Source organism: Acomys russatus, chromosome 7, assembly GCF_903995435.1.
Source record: "Acomys russatus chromosome 7, mAcoRus1.1, whole genome shotgun sequence".
NCBI lineage: Eukaryota > Metazoa > Chordata > Mammalia > Rodentia > Muridae > Acomys > Acomys russatus.
Window position 1 is genome coordinate 62,770,765 of NC_067143.1, and position 18,637 is coordinate 62,789,401.

An 18,637-nucleotide genomic window follows, 5' to 3' on the forward strand; every position below is an offset into this window, starting at 1 on the left:
CACATGCAGAGAGAGAGAGAGAGAGAGAGAGAGAGAGAGAGAGAGAGAGAGAGAGAGAGAGAGAGAGAGAGAGAATAGGATGAAAGGAGAGATGTAGGGTGAAAGTATAAATCCCCTGGGGATATATATTGTTTGTCCGTTTTGTTTCTGAAGACAGGATTTCTCTGTGTAGCCTTGGCTGACTTGGTAGACCAGACTGGCCTCAAATTCACAGTGATCTGCTTGCCTCTGCCTCTTAGTGCTAGGATCATGGGTGTGTGCCACCATGCCTAGCTTCCCTGAAAAAAAACTTTTTTAAGATTTATTTATTATGTATACAGTGTACACCTGCAGGTCAGAAGCGGGTACCAGATCTCATTATAGATGGTTGTGAGCCACCATGTGATTGCTGGGAATTGAACTCAGGACCTCTTCAAGAGCAAACAGTGCTCTTAACCTCTGAGCTATCTCTCCAGCCCCTGAAAATATTTTTAAAGACAGCAAATGAGCCCTAAGTTTTCCCCAATATCCCTCAAAAATGATTGTTTACTTTATACAGAAGCCCTTTCCATTGTCTATTTGTAAGTTTTTTGAGACAGGGTTTCTCTGTGTAACAGTCCTGTCTGTCCTGAACTCTCTTTTGTAGACCAGGCTGGCCTCGAACTCACAGAGATCCACCTGCCTCTGCCTCCCTAGTGCTGGGATTAAATGCGTGTGCCACCAACCCGGCTGTTTGTTTAGGCCCTTTCCATTGTCAAAGCTTAGCGTTTTCTGACCTTTTTGCAATCAAAATAAGAGTTTAGTTTTACAGTGCTAGGGATCAAAGCTAGTTTTATGCATGACAAGAAGTGTTCTACCAGCCGGGCGTGGTGGCGCACGCCTTTAATCCCAGCACTCGGGAAGCAGAGGCAGGCGGATCACTGTGAGTTCGAGGCCAGCCTGGACTACAAAGCAAGTCCAGGGCAGCCAAGGCTACACAGAGAGACCCTGTCTCGAAAAACAAAAAAAAAAAAAAAAAAAAAAAAGAAGTGTTCTACCACTGAGTAACATCCTCATCCCCAAAGCTATACTTTTTGTGTGTGCACACACTGTACATGTGGAAGGCTGCCAAGAGCCGCCCTGTTTAGGGAGCTCACTAGGCATGTGGGCTGTCTAGGAGGTGATCTGGTGTTTGCAAGGTCTTATACCATGATGTACCCCGAAACTGCTTCCAGCCTCTGACATGCTGTCAGGAGCCATTGATTTGGGGAAGTCCAGGAGGCATGAGAGATCTCTGGAGGTGATGCGATATTTGCAAGGTCTGTATTGTGATGTACCCCAGAACTGCTCCCAACCTCTGCCTACCCTGTCAATTGTGCACTACTGCATCTCTCTGAAATCTGGCATTAGAGCCGGGCATGGTGGCGCACGCCTTTAATCCCAGCACCCAGGGAGGCAGAGGCAGGTGAATCACTGTGAGTCTAAGGCCAGCTTGGTCTACAAAGTGAGTCCAGGACAGCCAGGACTATATTCATGGCCAGCCCGGTCTACAAAGCGAGTCCAGGATAGCCAAGATTACACAGAGAAACCCTGTCTCGAAAAACCAAAAGTAAATACATCTGGCATTGGTGTGAATTGTTATTTTCTGGGTACTGACCGGCTCTGATTGAGCAAACTTTCTAGAGGATCTTATTGAAGATGTACTTTTTGTTATTCAGATGAATTAATCCCTGATTATGGAATTCCTGATTTGATTCAAATAGTTTTAAAAGTTAAAGTTAGTTTATGGCTGCAATAAATACCTTTGTGGACCTCCAGATGCCTCACCAGGATAGCCTACCAGCAGATTTGTGGCTTCAGATAAGCCTCCACCGCAGATGGCACCACGAATCCTGGTATTTGACCATAAATATAGCCAAATTTGTTTAAACTCCATGTGAACCTATATGGAATGAAGTTACCTAGAGATGTCTAAATTTACTCTGTTTCTTAGAATGAAAGACAGACAAAATTATTGTCCTGAGCCCATAATGAACTAAGAGATAGATAATGTATAGTCAGGTCCGTCCTACCTGATAAGTTGTATACTCTCGTAAGTTTCAGACCCTATTAACCTTAGACCCTGCCAATCTTCGTCATTCTGAACTCACCGTGAACTTATGTAGTGGATACATAGATAAGAAAGAAATGTTTAGATTTAGAACATGTAACCTGTTGTATTTTAGATTTCATCTGTTTTTGTGATTAATTGTACTCTTCTGACTGTGAGGTAATTCCCTTTTCTCAGAAGTACAAGTACAGTCTACAATAAACATGGAGGAGAGCAGAGGAGGAAAGACTGAGCAGCTTAACTTCAGTTGAAGTTAAGACGCCTGACTTCATCCACCTTTTCTCCTGGTCCTCTTCTCTTGAACGTATGTGGGTGAGTGGTTGATTTTCTATCTCTTTCTTACTTCTTATTTCTCTGTAGATTCGCAAATAATTTAGCAGACTCAGGGCCATCAGCCTTCTACGGCTAATAAGCCTAAGTTTACACCAACTTATTGGAGATCTCCACAAAGAGGCCTATCTACAGATCAAAGAGCCTCTTTTTATGACCCCCATGCAGTTTCTAGCCAGAAGCTGCTTTTACAGCCTCAGCCATTGGAAAGTTGTGGCCAGTTTAAGTTCCCTTCAGCCGCAGTACAGCCAGTCCCTAGAGAAGAAACCTTGGGCTCTTTTTCCCTTTCCTTTCTTTTTCTTCTGTTGCCTGAGCCATCAGCTCTGGCCACCCAAGAGATAAAGTGAACTAGAAGGGCATCTGCATCCAATACCAGAGAATCTACCCTGGACCCTCTCCAGAGCATTAGCTGGGCATTAACAGAAGATAAAGGTTCAAAGTTGTGTCTGGCTCCACAGGATACAGTTCCACTTCATTTAAGGCAATCTCTCTGTTAGCTTAGAACTGTACATTAGGTTACACTGGCTGGCCAGCAAAGCCCCGGAGAGCTCCATGTCTTCAGCTTCTTTGCACTGAAAATTCAAACTAGTAATTTATTTGTTTGTTTGGTTTGGTTTTGGGAGACAGGGTTTCTCTGTGTGTCTCTGGTTGTCCTGAACTCTAGACAAGGCTGGCCTCAATGGCCTCAGACTCAGAGATCCACCTACCTCTGCCTCTGTTGGCATTACAGGCATGTGCACCACACCCAGCACCAGGTAATTTTTTAAAATGAGGATCTGGGGATTGAATTCAGATCCTCAGTACTGAATGGCAAGTATTTACCAACTGACCATCCAGAAAACTACTACATAGAATTTATATTAAAATTACTTTGTTCGCATATTTCATCCTCTGCCTTTCTTCCTGTGTCTCCTCTTCATTCTCTTTCTCCTTTCCTTCCTCCCTTTCTCTCCCTTTGTTTTGTTTTTTTCTTGACAGGGTCTTAGTATGAGTCCCAGACAAGCCTGGTACTGAAAAATCAGGCTTCTATCTTCAAACTGCTACGGCTGTATGAATTCTACATTGCTCAGCTTGTGTTCCTTTTTTCCTTCTCTCGGTGTGTACCTGAGTGTGTATGTCTGTCTGTCTGTCTGTCTCTCTCTCTTTTTTTTTTTTTTTTTTTTTTTTGGAGACAGAGTCTCTCTGTATAGCCTTGGCTGTCCTAGGCTCACTTTGTAGACCAGGCTGCCCTCGAACTCTCAGCAACCCCCTGCCTCTGCCTCCCGAGTGCTAGGATTAAAGGTATGTGCTACCACACCTGGCCGGAGTATGTATTTCTTAAAGTACTAATACTTCTTAGAAAATGTTCAATTCTTGTTTTAAAATCATAATAAATAGTTAAAGATCTTTCTGAATTCAAAGTATTTCCAAACATCTGTTAACATGGTTAGGTTAGCATTATAAATAACTAAATGAACAAATACTATGTAGTTATTTGTAAGTTCTTTTTTTTTTCTTTTTTAAAGATTTATTTATTATTTATACAGTATTCTGCCCACACATGTGCCTGCCCACCACAAGAAGACACCAGATCTCATTACAGGCAAGCCATCATGTGGTTGCTGGGAATTGAACTCGGGACCTTCCAAAAAGCAGATGGTGCTCTTAACCTCTGAGCCATTTCTCCAGCCCCATTTGTAAGTTCTTAAACTCACTAAAAAATACAAAGTTAAAAACATCAGTGTTCTATGTTTATAATTCTATCTTTTTCCTTTTATTATATCCACATAGTTTTACCTTCAAAACCAGAAATACTTTAAAATCAAAGCAAAACACCTTGACATGTGATGAACAAAATTCCTAAGCTACCGAAATACCTAAATCAAAGATCACATTCAGCTCTAAGAAATAACAAGCCTCTAAAGACCTTATACATTTTTTCTTTCATGATCTTTTCCAGTGCTATGCATTTTTAGTCTTAACTAATGCAGCTTTATTTTGACCTATTATTTCCTTCACAACTTTCATTCCTTCTGTATTTTTTCTTGTCTAGAAAGTACCCCATGATGCAAGTTCTAGATTACAGTGCTCTCCAACAGAAGGGCCTATATGAAAACAAAAATGTTAAAGTCTGTGATACCTGACAAGCGGCTATGGCACTACTAGGCACTATTACAGCCTGCACACGAGGAAAGCCTCGTTCACAACTACTTCAGAAAACACACACAAACACCTTGGAATAAAACCAACCAAGGAATCAAAGGCTTTCTTACAATAAAAACTTTAAAAAATTGAAGAGTATTCTATGTGTTGGTTTGAGTGAGATATCTCTAATAGGTTCAAATGTTTGAATACTTGGTCCCTAGTTGGTGGCACTGTTTGGGGAGGTTTAGGAGGTGTGGGCTTACTGAAGAAAATATATCTAAAGATTGGACAAACAGTTAAAAAAAAAAAACTCTTGGTATTCCTGTTTGTAGTTTAAGAAGTGAACTCTCAGCTTGCTGCTCTGGCCACTCTGCCTACCTGCAACCAGGCTTCCCTGTCCTGCTGCTGCTGCTGGACTCTTAGGCCTCTGTAACCATAAACTCAAGTGAACTCTTCCTTCTGTAAGTTGCCTTGACCATGGTGTTTTGTCACAGCAATAAAAAACTAATAACACACCCTGCAAGATACATCTCCCACCGTAGTAGATTAGAAGAGTATTAAAAGAGCAATCTACAGATTCAAGGTAATTCCCATTAAAATTCCAATGTTATACATAGAAACAGAAAAAGCAACAACAGCAGCGACAACAAATCCTTAAAAATCATGTGGAAGCACAAAAGATCCCAGGCAGCCAAACCAATCCTGAGCAAAAATAATGCTATAAGCATCACTATATCTGGTTCTCAAGTTACAGAGCTACTGTAACAAAATAAATGCCACAGTACCAGCACCAAAATATGCATGCAGATCAGTGGAACAAAGAAGGAAGACAGAGATGCAAACCCCATAGCTATAGGCCACCTGATTTTTGGCAAAGATGCCAAAAACATACACGGGGGGGGGGGGCCTCTTCCAATGACGCTGGGAAAAGTAGATATCCATATGTAGAAAGGAAAACAGACCTCTATCTTTCCTCTTGTACAGAAATCAACTCCAGTGAATTAGACCTTAATGAAGACCTGAAATTCTGAAAATATGAGAGAGAAATCTAGGGGGAAATGCTCCAAGATAAAAGTACAGGCAAGCACTCAGTTTATAATTACACCCCAGTCACTCATGAAATGATGCCAACGGACAAATGGGACCTTGAACTCACAAACATCCTCCTGCCTCTACCTCCTGAGTGATGAGATTAAAGTGTGTGGTACCACACTTGGCTCAAAAAGATAGTGTCTATTTCAATTGAAGAATTTAGTTTGGTTTTTCTAGAAAAAGACTCAACAGTATCGGGGGCTGGGGAGATGGCTCAGCGGTTAAGAGACTTGTCTACTCTTCCAGAGGTCCTGAGTTCAATTCCCAGCAACCACATGGTGGTTCATAACCATCTCTAATGAGATCTGGTGCCCTCTTCTGGCCTGCAGGGGTACATGCAAGCAAAACATTGTATACATAATTAAAAAAAAAAAAAAAAAAAAGACTTAACAGTATCTATCTAGGCTAGCTTTAAACTCACTATGTAGCTCAAGCTAACCTCAATCGGCTTGCCTCAGTCTCTTGGGTACTCAGATGCCAGACCTATGGCACCATACATAAATGAAGTAGATTTTTAACTTTCTCTTAAAATTAGACAGCCACCACGTGCCTCTGTTACAGAGCTACTTCTCTGGGATTTAGCATGGCCATTATGTCTTGAAGCTGAGCAGCTGGAATGCCCATGGTGGCTGGTAGCTACTGTATTTGCCAGCACAGAAGCAAAATATTAACAATCTTTCTCATAAAGGAAGTTATTTTTCCCTATTCATTTTTTTTTTTCTTTTCTTAACTGTCCTAGGTCAAAACACTTTCTAGATACCTTAGGGATCTGAGCAGTGTTCTGTTTTGAAATACTATATTCAAAGACCTTTAAACTAAAATAGATCTCAGGAACTTGCTTTAGCATCTATCACATAGCCAATTAAAGCTGAGATCCATATCTCTACAGTCAAATTTGGTAATATTTTCCACTATCCTATACCATCTTTCAGACTTAACACACAACTCATCAAAACACCAAACTCAGAAAATAAAAAGTGGTGGCATTTCAAAACAGTAAGAAAAAAAAAAATGACAAATAAGATTCTAAAACAGAACAAAAGACTTTCTTTCTTACTATTATTTTATCTTATTTCCCTCCAAATTCCAGAAAGCAAAAAGCTCAAAATAGAACATAAAAACAAAGTCAAGGGAAAAACACAACAGGTGAACACTGATTTTCAGAATAAAAAACACAACCCCTATACTAAGCTTGTTTAAATTAAAAACCAAACAAAGGAAAAAAAAAAAAAAAACTGGGCGTGGTGGCGCATGCTTTTAATCCCTGCACTTGGGATGCAGAGGCAGGTGGATCTCTGTGAGTTCAAGGCCAGCCTGGTCTACAAAACAGGTCCAGGACAGCCAAGGCTACACAGAGAAACCCTGTCTTGAAAAACCAAAACAAAGAAAGAAAGGAAAAAAGAAAGAATGAAACAAAAGAAAAACTTCCAAGACTTGGGATGGTTAAAAGTACTTACTACACTGGGTACCCTAGCAAGTGGAGTTGGGGGGCAGGGGGCGGGGGCACGGGGCAGGGAGGGCCTGTTACTAACTTGGAGTCTGTTGCCTGCTTTTGGACCACTTCCCCTACCAGGCTGCTTTGCCTGGCCTCCGTGGAAGAGGACGCACTCAGATCTGACGCTACTTGCCTGCTGGGGCGGGTTGCTATGAGGAAAGGGGAAGAGGGTACAGGGGCAGGGCCAGGAAGAGAGGAGGGAGGGGCTGCAGTCAAGATTAAGAGCTTTAAAAAAAAAAAAAAAAAAAAAAGCACTTCCTAGAGCAATTATGAGAGCCAGAGTCTGGATCTCAGCACCCACAGAAGCCAGGCGTCCAGCAAATACTGCTACATCCAGCTAGGAAGAATGTGGTACCCTCATCTGGCCTCCACGTGCACACAGGTATGTATACCTGTGCACAGATGTGTACACTCAGAGACACAGAAACATGCACACAACATGATTAAAATAAATCTGCAAAAAAAAAAAAAAAAAAAAAAAAAAAAAAGGAGCATCAACAATCTTCTAAGGCAAAGAATTCTAGTATAAGAACAATTCTAGCACAATCAGTTTCCATGTGCTGACGTTTTTAGTGCAGAGTCACTGAAGGCATGAGGAACTGGAGCTAAGACTACAGACTTCCAAGAAGCATCAGATCAGATGACATAACACATTAAACTAAAAAGAGAGGCAGCAAAATATAAATTTTATAACCTAACAAAAGGATTAATCTTAAACATACAATTTACACACACACATACAGTGAAAAGTGGGAAGAGAAAAAATGTTAAATCAGCTGTTTAACCTATCAAAGACGTGTTTGAATGACAACCAACATTGGAAAAATGGATACTCAAGTTTACAATATAAACTTTTAAAGTAATTACCATATATTCTAGCATATAATTCAAACAAAGTTCATAGAATAATTTTTTTCATCAAAGCATTTATGGCAGAGGGCTGGAGAAAAAACCAAACTTCCAAAAGTAAAGAACTGATTATGTTATTTGAATTTCCTTTTAATTTCTCAAACAAAAGTTTTAAATCATTCCATATAGAATGATTCCAATTTTGGGGGCATTTAGAAAATTCTATGTTTTAATATATTTATGGCTAGTAACAACTATCACTGAGTCACAGGATTATGGCACTATTTCCTTCTTTGATCTTTGCTAAATGTCAGAAACTACATACCATACACATTACTTTTAAAATCGGGGGGGGGGGTCTCCAATTTATTATAAGTGTTTCAATTTTCTCATAAAAACAATTTTAAAATTAACAGCTATTCAAGGCTACTGCTAAATAATATTACTCACTAGGCATGCAAAGCTATCTAAAATACAGCAGCTTTCACCCTTTCTTACTATGTTCTAAGTTCAATTAACATAAAGCACACATATATATAATCCACATATCCTTTCATAGCAGTATTACAAATGCAGTAATAAAAATAAAATAAAATTAGCAGGAGAGATGGCTCTGAGGTTAAAAGCATTGGTTGCTAGTCTAGAGGTCCTGAGTTCAGTTCCCAGCAACCACATGGTGGCTCATAGCCATCTAAAGTGAGATCTGGTGCTCTCTTCTGGTGTGCAGGAAAAATACTGTGTACATGATAAATAAATCTTTAAAAAAGAAAGAAGTGAGGTAAAACCCAATGTAAATAAAAAGAAGTTCTAAAGTCTCCTTCTTATTGCAGAATAAACATTTTTCACACTGCTCATAAAGGAGCACATGAAACCCACTAGAGTGGGGACTGGGACAAAACACTCAGCAAACTGTCACTGGCTCAGCCTTCCTATTACTAACTATAGCTTACTACCTTAACCAGCTAAGGAAGGGGCCCTATCCATGAGTGCTTCAGTTTTCTTTCAAAATTTTTAGAGCATTAATTATTTTAAAGTCCTTTGTGTATTACTGACAGTCCCACTAGTCTCTAATAACTAACTATTCTTTCTTATAAGAGAAGCTAGCAGCAGCAGTAACAATAATTTTTAAAATTACTCTTAAGTTGGCATTTTGTATAGTCTCCAAACCAAAAAAAAAAACTAGATTGTTCTTACTCATTATAGGTAATAAAAGTCAGAGATGTAGCCAGGTGGGTGGCGCATGCCTTTAATCCCAGCACTCAGGAGGCAGAGGAAGGTGGATCGCTGTGAGTTAAAGGTCAGCCTGGTTTACACGGTGAGTCCAGGACAGCCAAGGCTACACAGAGAAACCCTGTCTTGAAACACTCCCTGCCCCCCCAAAAAAAGTCAAAGATGTTAAAGTGCAAAGTAAAATATTTAAATTAGCAAATGCTTTGTTTTCTAAAAAAATATCAACAATTTTCAAAATACCCACCCCTCTTCTCTTCTTCCTGGCATTCAAATTATATGCCAAACAATGGATACCAACACTGAAACAAGTAGAGCTTCCTACTGTTCAATGTTTATCAGAATAAAGAAAGAAAGAAAACTGTAATTGTAGTGGAAGAATTGTATTGTCAAAGGCTGTAAATAAAAATATGAACTTGTCCTCTCTGAATGAGATTGGCAAATATGTTCATAAACTGACGAATGGATCTATTTCAAGCACATGGGTAGGCAGGCAGAGGAGTAAGAGCGACAGTGCCAATATGCTATCTTCTGGGCATAAATAAAGAAAAACCAAAGTGCTAAACATTTATATTGATGTACTATTCTACAACATTTTAAAATGTTCTTCCTTTCATCTTTAAATCCCTAACTATTATACTCTATATACATTTTCATGTGAGGAAACAAATTATTAAAGACACTCAGTAACTTTAATGTCAAAGAACTAACAGTGAGCCTTAAACTCAAACCTAAAGATTCTAACTAATTCAAGAATAAAAGTATGACTACAATTTTAAATGTTCTTAGAAAATTATTTTATTTATTCAGTTTCTAATCAAGTAGTACTTTATCCAGTGATCACTGTCAGACTCTCATCTCATACCCAGCCAAGGACTAAATGTTAATTTTTTATGTCCCCTAATACTAATACATCATTTCTTTCATCTACAACAATTAGTCTACTTTCTGTATTCTCATGTTCAACACCCACAGATTTAACCAATTTAAGATTGTATAGCTTTTGTCACTATTCTCCAAATACAGTAGAACAACTATTTGCATAGAATTTATATTGAATTAAGCATTAAATAATTTCAAGATGACTTACCATATATAAAGGATTTATTGTATGTAGCTTATACACAAATATTACTCCATTTTATAGAAAAAGTTCAAGTATCTAAGGCATTTTTATTCATGAGGTGGTCAGCACTAATCCTCCTTGGCTATCATGGGACAGTGCTATCATACAATCAATATATTACATTCTTAAACAGAATAAATTAATAAAGTATCTTTGCTTTCATTGGCAGAGATAAAGCAACAGCTCCTTACATTCTTCAAAAATCTGTGACAAGGTTGCATATTTAACAAACTCTTTCTTCTTTATGTTTTACTGCTTGAAATACAGGCTAAGTACTCATTAACCAAAACACTTGGGATGACAAATGATTATCCATTAGTCAAAAACGCTTGAGATGACAAATGTTCCAGATTCTGGAGTTACTCAGATTTCAGAATGTGATCACAGACTCTACCTACTCTAACCCAAAAATCGGACATCCAAATACTCTACTTGACCCATCGCAGCCCACTGCCTATACATCAACTCATCGTCCTTTTGATCTTTCTCTAGAGAGCATCTCTGAATTTTAACTGTTCTCCTTCTGCCTCTGAGTTCTCATTCACTATCTTCTTAGCAAGGAGGTATCAGTTTCAAGGACCACAAAGAAAACCAGCAGGCCAGATTAAGGAAACAGCAACTTTAGCTTGAACCCTATTAAACATTCTATTAAAGAGAGAAAAACAAAACTCTGAAACAGGTTGAATATCCCTTATCTGAAATGCCCTGGACCAAAAGTATTTCAGATTCCAAGTTATTTGAGGATTTTACCCCCTAAAATTCTGAAATATCTGCATATGAGTTATCTTGGGAACAGGACCTAAGAGTAAACACAAAGCTCATTTTTTAAAATTATTTTACGCAAAGCTCACTTATATTTTATAAATACCCTACACACACACACACACACTCACACGGTAATTTTACACATGAAACAAACCTTTAGACTGGTGAACAGGTGGGTGTTCAGGAGGGTTCAGATTTTGGAGCATTTCAGAGCTCAAGCTTTGGAGTTAGGGATGCCCAACTTAAACCCTTCCTCCATTACAAACGTCTGTAACTGCCTCTGCCCCCACAGCCTCCCTCGGCCATAATTTCACTTCAAACCAACACAGAAACAAAATAAAGGAGTTAGATAAGGATTAAAAATACAACCAAAATCACTGGCCAAATTGTAAATCACTTCAATTGTAAATGACACTTACCCAGTTAGAAATGAAGGTGTTCCATTTCCTTGTCCCTCACAGAGGTCCAGCCTGCTCAGATAAACCTACCATACAGATGAATAGATTGAAAATGTGTGTCCTAAGAATCAGGAGACCCAAAATCAGAACCAAAGGCACTGAGGAAAGCACATTCAGCCCCTTCTCCTAACCCTCATTTGGAAAATAATTTCAGAGGGTGGAAGGAGGGGGCGAAAGCTAACTGCAAGAGAGCATTTGCTATTTTATAAGTCACTATAGAAACATGGGGAGAAAACTATGTTCAACCCCCACCCCCTGCACCAACAAGTATAATCTGCACAAATATAAGACAAATCCCGAAAAAAAAAGTTTACTAACTTGGGCTTCTTAGGGACTCACAGAGACTGAACCAACAATTAGGGATCCTGTAGAGTCTGACCTAGGTCCTCTGTACATCTCTTACGGCTGCGTACATCAGTATGGTCTTCTTGAGGGACTCCTAACAGTGGGAGCGGGGCTGTCTCTGATTCTTTTACCTGCTTTGGGACCCTTTTCCTTCAACTGGGTTGCTTTGTTCAGCCTTAATATGAGGGACAGTATGTACCTAGTTTTATTGTAACTTGAAATGTCCTGTTTGGTTGATATCCCTGGGAGGCCTGCCCTTTTCTGAAGGGAAACAGGAGGAGTGGCTCCGGGCAAAGGAGGAGGAACTGGGGGAGAGTAGGGAAGGGGGCCTGTGCCCAGGATGTAATGTATGAGAATAATAAGAAATCAGAAATGTTTTAAACTCTCAAATAGGAACATCCTAAAAACATAACCCATGTCTCCTCTTTTCACCTCTTGCTCTAGAGAGAAGCAGGGAGCTGATGAGGAGATATTAGCCTAGCTAAATTTAAAAAGAAGGGCTAGTCAGGTGCCCTGGGGCTTCCCTGTAGTCCTAGCACTCAGGGAGGCAGAGGCAGGTCTCTGTGAGCTCCAGGCCAGCCAAAGCTACACAGTGAAACTCTGTCTCAGAAAACCAAACCAAACCAAACAAAACCAAACAAAACAAAAGGCAGGGATAGAGGTAACAAAAATCTCATCTATAACCTAGGAAGTCCTGACTTAAAAAAAATAACAGCCTTTGCAGTATTCATACAAGTTCTAATAAACTCAGTTTTGACCATATCTCAAAAAACCAAAAATAAAAACATAAAAAAAGTAAATAAACTCAATTTTGAAAGTCAGTCCTGTTTGTACAATTGCACAGTAACAAAGGGGTATTTAGTTAGTTATTTCTTTTTCTTTTTTGAAGCTCTGTTCCTTCTCTCACTGCCTCTCATGGCCTTCCCACTAAGATACAGACCCTGAGTTGGCGAGATCCATCTCTTGGGACTTTAACCTATGAACACCCTTTCCTCACAGCCCAACAAAGCGTTGAGCAGATTATGTGATTAAAATACTTTCTACTAATGGGTGAATGAGTTTTAATCCACAAGACTCAAATGCCATTAAGTCATACTATGTATTAGGCTCAAAGTTTAATCAAAGTATCCAGTCTTCTTACTAGAAAACTTAATCTAAATGTAAAGAAGAGACACAAGAGTGTTTTCTTCATCCCACTGTGGAGCTTCCTGTTCTCCCCATGTGCCACAGAATCCTTATTTCCTCTGGTAACAGTCAATGACCAGGGACACTATGCGGTAAGGTATAGCAAATACTAAGTACTGGAATCCTGATATGGGCTGTAGATGGTATCCTGGACTTAACTTTACATATTAGCTACAAGATTCTAAAGAGCTTCTATATAAACCAATATACTCTTAAGATACTTATAAATAAAACAATAAACAGTGAGTTTTTCATCAATTATTCCCATAGTAAAAATGTTAATATAGTCTCCTCTTAAAGTACATATTCCAGTGTTAGCAGATGATGGCTGAAACTGTGACTAGCACCAAATGAATCCCAGGTATTCTATGGTTGCCCTTACCTATAAGGACACTTCACTGGTTCTGCACAGTAACAATGATTAACAATATATTCTTCTAAAAAGTTTTGTGACTAGAGTGTTATACATCTTAGCAACCTTGGCATATGACCTCTTTTCTTCCCCTATAAAGTTAGGAACTTTTACTTTTCTCACATACAAGAAGCATGTTATGGCTTCTTGTGGACATATATGAATTAGTAAAAACACTACTTTTCTGCTGTGGGCCATCATTAAATAAAATAAAGGTTCTTGATCACATTGTGAAATCAGCAGCAAATGGATGGGTAGCACATTCTGGTGAGATCCACTGGACAAAGGGGTAATTTATGATTTAGGCGGGGTAGTGTGAGAAACCCAATTTTATCATTGTATTTGGCACAGTATGCAATTTAAAATGTACGAGCTTATTTATGGACTTTTTCCATTTAATGATTTCAAACCAGTAATAAACTCCAAAAAGCAAAAGTGGACAAGGAGACACTACTGTAGAAAGTATCTGGTTAATTTGTAGCACTGTATTTAAAGGGTACTAAACCAATCTACTGATTTTAATAAGATTTTACATTTCCAATTATTTTAAAAGTTTATAATTCTGGACCAGAGAGATGGCTCAGTGGTTAAGAGCACTGACTGCTCTTCCAGAGGTCCTGAGTTCAAGTCCCGGCAACCACATGGTGGCTCACAACCATCTATAATGTGATCTGATACCCTCTTCTGGCCTGCAGGGTACAAGCAGGCAGAGCACTATATACATAATAAATAAATAAATATTTTTTTTAATGTTTATAATTTCAAACTAATTGGCATAGTTGATTTAAACCTATGGTTCTAGTTATACAATTAATTCTGACAGAACACAGTTCCTAGACCAGGATATACAACATAGCTCCACATGAAGCTATTTTTGTTTTACTTGCCAATATTTTAAAAATCAGAAATTTGCATTTAAATTTCTAGAGTTCCTATATTCTTTTATGAAGGCTGAAGGCTGATTCCACGTTCATGTACACAGTATGGATACCTGTCAGACAGAGAAGCCAATGCATTGACACGCCTCTGTCTCGTACTGAAAGCATCCCTATCTCTGAGAACGCACAGCACTTCCAGCTCACGTGCATCCTCCACTCGGCATTTAAATGGGAAAGGCCACAAAGCAGGCCACAGCTATTTGAATAAAAGCGAAACACTAAGCTCTATGTTAGAGAAAATTATTAAGCCTAAAACTTTCAAAATGAACTCTCCTTGAAAACTGTATCAACTCGTCGTTATCTACCGTTAAATAATCTTTCAAGTACTTTCCACTGCTTTCTGCTTAATATTCAGGCATCAGCCAGGGTTGAGTTCTAGATGAACTCTACGGTACAGAACCGCATTTACCCTTATTGTATCTTTTCCTCCAATTTCTACAGTCTCTTTCATTCAAAACCTGACCATAAACCCCTCTCTTAAAGAGTTTTGATCAAATTTGATTAGTGGTGATAGAAGAAAGAGCAGATAAAAACACAACTGCCAATCAATACTTTGGACTGCTTCAGACTCTTCTTACAGCATGCCTATAAAAATAATTTCATATATTAAGCGCAAAGTGGAAAACTTTTTAGCATGCTATGGGCTCCGAATACCAGTAAGGGGCCAAGGCTCAAAATTCTAAAGAGAGGGGGTAGGGGAGTGAATCCAGTAAGGCACACTGGCCCACACTAACAAACTCCTAAGTGAAATCTCAGCTCCCTTCAACCCCATCCCCAAAAATAAGAGGTGCCAGAGGCCTTGTGTCTTAGAGAATAAACCAGAACCCTTTCTGGGCAAGTTAGGGAAACAAAGCTTTACCATCGTTGATACAATTACAGGATTAAACCACCCAGCACATTACAGGTGTCTCATCCTCCACCCCGAAGGGCGACTCCCCACCCACCCACCGTACCCCCACACTGGGGGCCTCTACTCACCGCCCTATTGTGATGCGCCCTCTTAGGGTTGTCGCCGCGGGGGCCCAAAGATGACAGGAAAGGGGCGGGGCACGGGGTTACTCTGCCCTGGAAAGGAGGTTGGAAAGGAGGTGTGAGAAAAATCGCCTTTTTCCCTCCGGGGAAAGGCCTCCGGGCTCCTAACCCAAAAACCCAGCACCCTTCTCCGCCTCTCCCGACCCGGTCGGCGCCGGAGCCGGCAGCCTCGAGCGCCACCCCGCACTCCGGGAGCGGCAGCCCAGCCGCCCAGACCCCGGTCACAGCAGCCAGCCTCGCCCTCGGCTCCCACCGCAAGCCCAGCCGCCCGCACCCGGCTCGCACCCACCTGCCGGCTCCTGCGACGCCCACTGAGGGCCCAGGAGAAAAGCTACGGGAGCGACGCTCCGCTCCCTCCGCCCGCTCAGCCGGACCCCGCCGGTGCTAGGTGTGAAGCGGCCGCTCCACCAGCTGCGCCTACCAGAGCCGCCCCGGCAGGTTGCAGGCCGGCGGCTCCCTTAGCTGCTTCTCGCGAGACTTCGCACTAGGGAAAAAGCGAGGCGAGGCGAGTTCTCGCGCAAATGACGTTGCTCCGCCCACAGTGGGCGTGGCGCCGGGGGCTCCCGGGGCAGCCGAGTAGCATCGGGTCTCAGCTGCCCGGGCTGCGGTGCGAGGTCTGTGCGAGCGCTCTGCAGCGCAGTCACCTAGGACCCGGCTCCGGCCACCCCTAAACCCTTGAGCACACTTTCTCCCCACGCTTCCTGTCAGCCTTCGGCAAAAACGGACAGCGTCTCTGGCCCAGTAAGCGCAGCGCCAGGGGAGACCTGTTCCAGGAGAGCGTTCCGGTCAGAGCGCACACCAGGGTCGCCTCTGCGGGGTCGGCGAGCGGCTGCACGAGGCGGTGGTTCTGGGGGGCCCTCTCCTCCTGTCCCCTGCGGCCGCCGCTTGGTTTCAAACTCTCTGTTGGCGGGAACCCCTGCAATCACCTGAAACGTCTCCGGTGGCGCCACCTCTGGGACGTGGAGAATCATCTAAATGGCATGAGCTCCTGGCGGCCCAAAACTCTCTTAACCTACCGTGTTAGGCTCTAAAAGAGGAGGACACGTGAGAAAGACGCCTGTCGAAACTCTCACCTCCCGGGGATTCAGACTCAACCGAGGAACAGATAATCCCATGAGGCTTTTGCTAGGGCACGTGCTCCCTATAGTGCGTGAGCTCTAGGGCCTGGTCTGAGACCAGATCTATCTAGTTAAATCCCCTGCGGGCGCAGCGGCACACACCTCTGGTTTTAGGATTTCGGAGGGAGGCAGAAACAGAAGGATTGAGTTGAGCTCCAATGAGATCTTGCCTCAAAAAACAAGCAACTCGGGAATGGCATTTGAGGCCAATCTTAAAGATCAGTAGGAATTCCCCCAGTTTGAGAAGAGTGGGAAGGGCATAAACTGAAAGCACCTGACCCCAGGGACCCGCCCCCGCCCCCGCCCCAAAAGACCCCCGTTGCTTGACTAGACCAACTCCATGACAGGCTTCAGGTTTTCCCCTCTGCCTAACTAGGCCAAGTTTCTAACAATTTCTGAAAACGAAACAAAACAAAACAACCCACACGTTACAGACAGCTTATGGGCAACTAATCATCTTATAGAACAAAATGACTAGACACCATGTTTTTATTACTTCATAATAAAAGCGGGCCCCATCCAATCAAATTGAAGGCCAACTCTTGAGTAAGAGCCAAAACTTCAGTGACTCAAAAGGCCGCAATAACCAAGCAAATAGCCAGACCTGAATCCCCTCGTACACTGTCGTCACAGATCCCTCCAACGATCTATAAATTTAGCCTGCGTGCTCATTTCGCGGCCGCCCTCCAGAGGAGAGAGGCGACCCTAGCATGCTAGAATAAAAACACTCTCTGTTTTTGCATACTGCCTTAGGGTCTTTCTTCAGCAGATAACCCGAACCATAACAAAACAGAGAAAGAAGATATGATTTAAGTGTTTTGGTATGAAAAGAGATTTGCTTAAGATCGAGTCACTAGCCAGGCAGGCAGTGGTGGTGCAAGCCTGTAATCCCAGCGTTCCATTCAGGAAGCAGAGGTAAATCTCTGAGTTCAAGGCCAGCCTGGTTTACAAATGAGTCCAGGACAGCCATGACTACACAGAGAAACCCTGTCTCAAAAGGAAAAAAAAAAAAAAAAATCTAGTCACTGTAAGAAAAAATTCTCTGGATTCTGTATGAGGTAGCCAATGTTTTCCAAGCGAACATTTATGCTAAGGGCATTAGCAGCTGAAGTGAAAGACTGATAGCATCCTTTCTTCCTGAAAGGACTTAAATACCAGAGACCAAAGGAAAACAGGTTATTGCCATATACCAAGTTTTTATAGCCAACATTCTACATTCTTGGAAATTGCCCTTAATTTTTAAAACTCTCTAACAAGAGCAAGCTAATGAGGTTTGTCATGAATAAAGTTCAAAGAAACTTTATTAAAATGGAGTAACTTTAGGGTAGACCCTGATCTCCACAGTTCCCCTTACAACATCCTGCTAAGCCAAAACTGTTTCAAAGGCTACCTGTTTGCATGGCAAATAAATGATAAACCATAAACTTAGAATCTATTTTATTTTTAGGTTGGTGTTGACACAGGGTCTTATGTATCCCAGGCTCCTTGAGATCTATGTGTCCAAGAATAGCCTTGAACTTGTGATTACCTTCTCCCCATACAACTGCTATTGACAAGATTACAGGCTGTGCCAACACTCAGCTTTACGCAGCAGTGCTAGAGAGCCAACCCAGGGCATCATGCCTGTCAGTCAAGCACTCTAACAACTAAGGTGCATCTCAGCTTCCTATTTGGGGGTAGAGGTGTAGTTTAGTGACCTATGTTCACTTTCTAGCATCATTTAAATATATATATATACACACTTATATACATATATACAAATACATATATTTATATACACATATACAAATATAAATTATACATATATACCTTTATATTACTATTTTTTACACTAATATCTAATGGCAGAGCAGAAAAATCCAACAAATACAGAAGGATTTCTAACCATATTTAGCAAATATTGTATTTTTATTGCTCAAGGTCCTTGTGAGCATACTGAGAGACACAGACACTACTAGTACACACTGATAAAATGAGGGGCATAAACAAGATACATATGTGTCGAGTTGGGTTATGCGAACAATTAATGGCTACGGAGAGGTCAGAGATAGGAAAGATTACTTCTAGAGCTGG

At 41.2% G+C, this 18,637-nt stretch overlaps 1 protein-coding gene across 3 annotated transcripts in view; it reads right to left on the reverse strand.

Moving 5' to 3' along the window:
* The window catches only part of Btbd10 (BTB domain containing 10), a 57,051-nt gene extending 41,126 nt beyond the window's left edge, over positions 1-15,925 (reverse strand). Inside the window, exons 1-3 of one of the 3 annotated variants that reach the window (XM_051149243.1) lie at positions 15,736-15,925; positions 15,393-15,479; positions 11,496-11,560 (exon numbers count right to left, since the gene is read on the reverse strand). The gene's annotated coding sequence lies outside the window, so the exon portion shown is untranslated. Of the gene's footprint in view, positions 1-11,495; positions 11,596-15,392; positions 15,480-15,735 lie in introns of all 3 variants that reach the window. The other 2 variants (XM_051149242.1, XM_051149244.1) reach the window with 2 other exon arrangements.
* Positions 15,926-18,637: the final 2,712 nt, after the last annotated feature.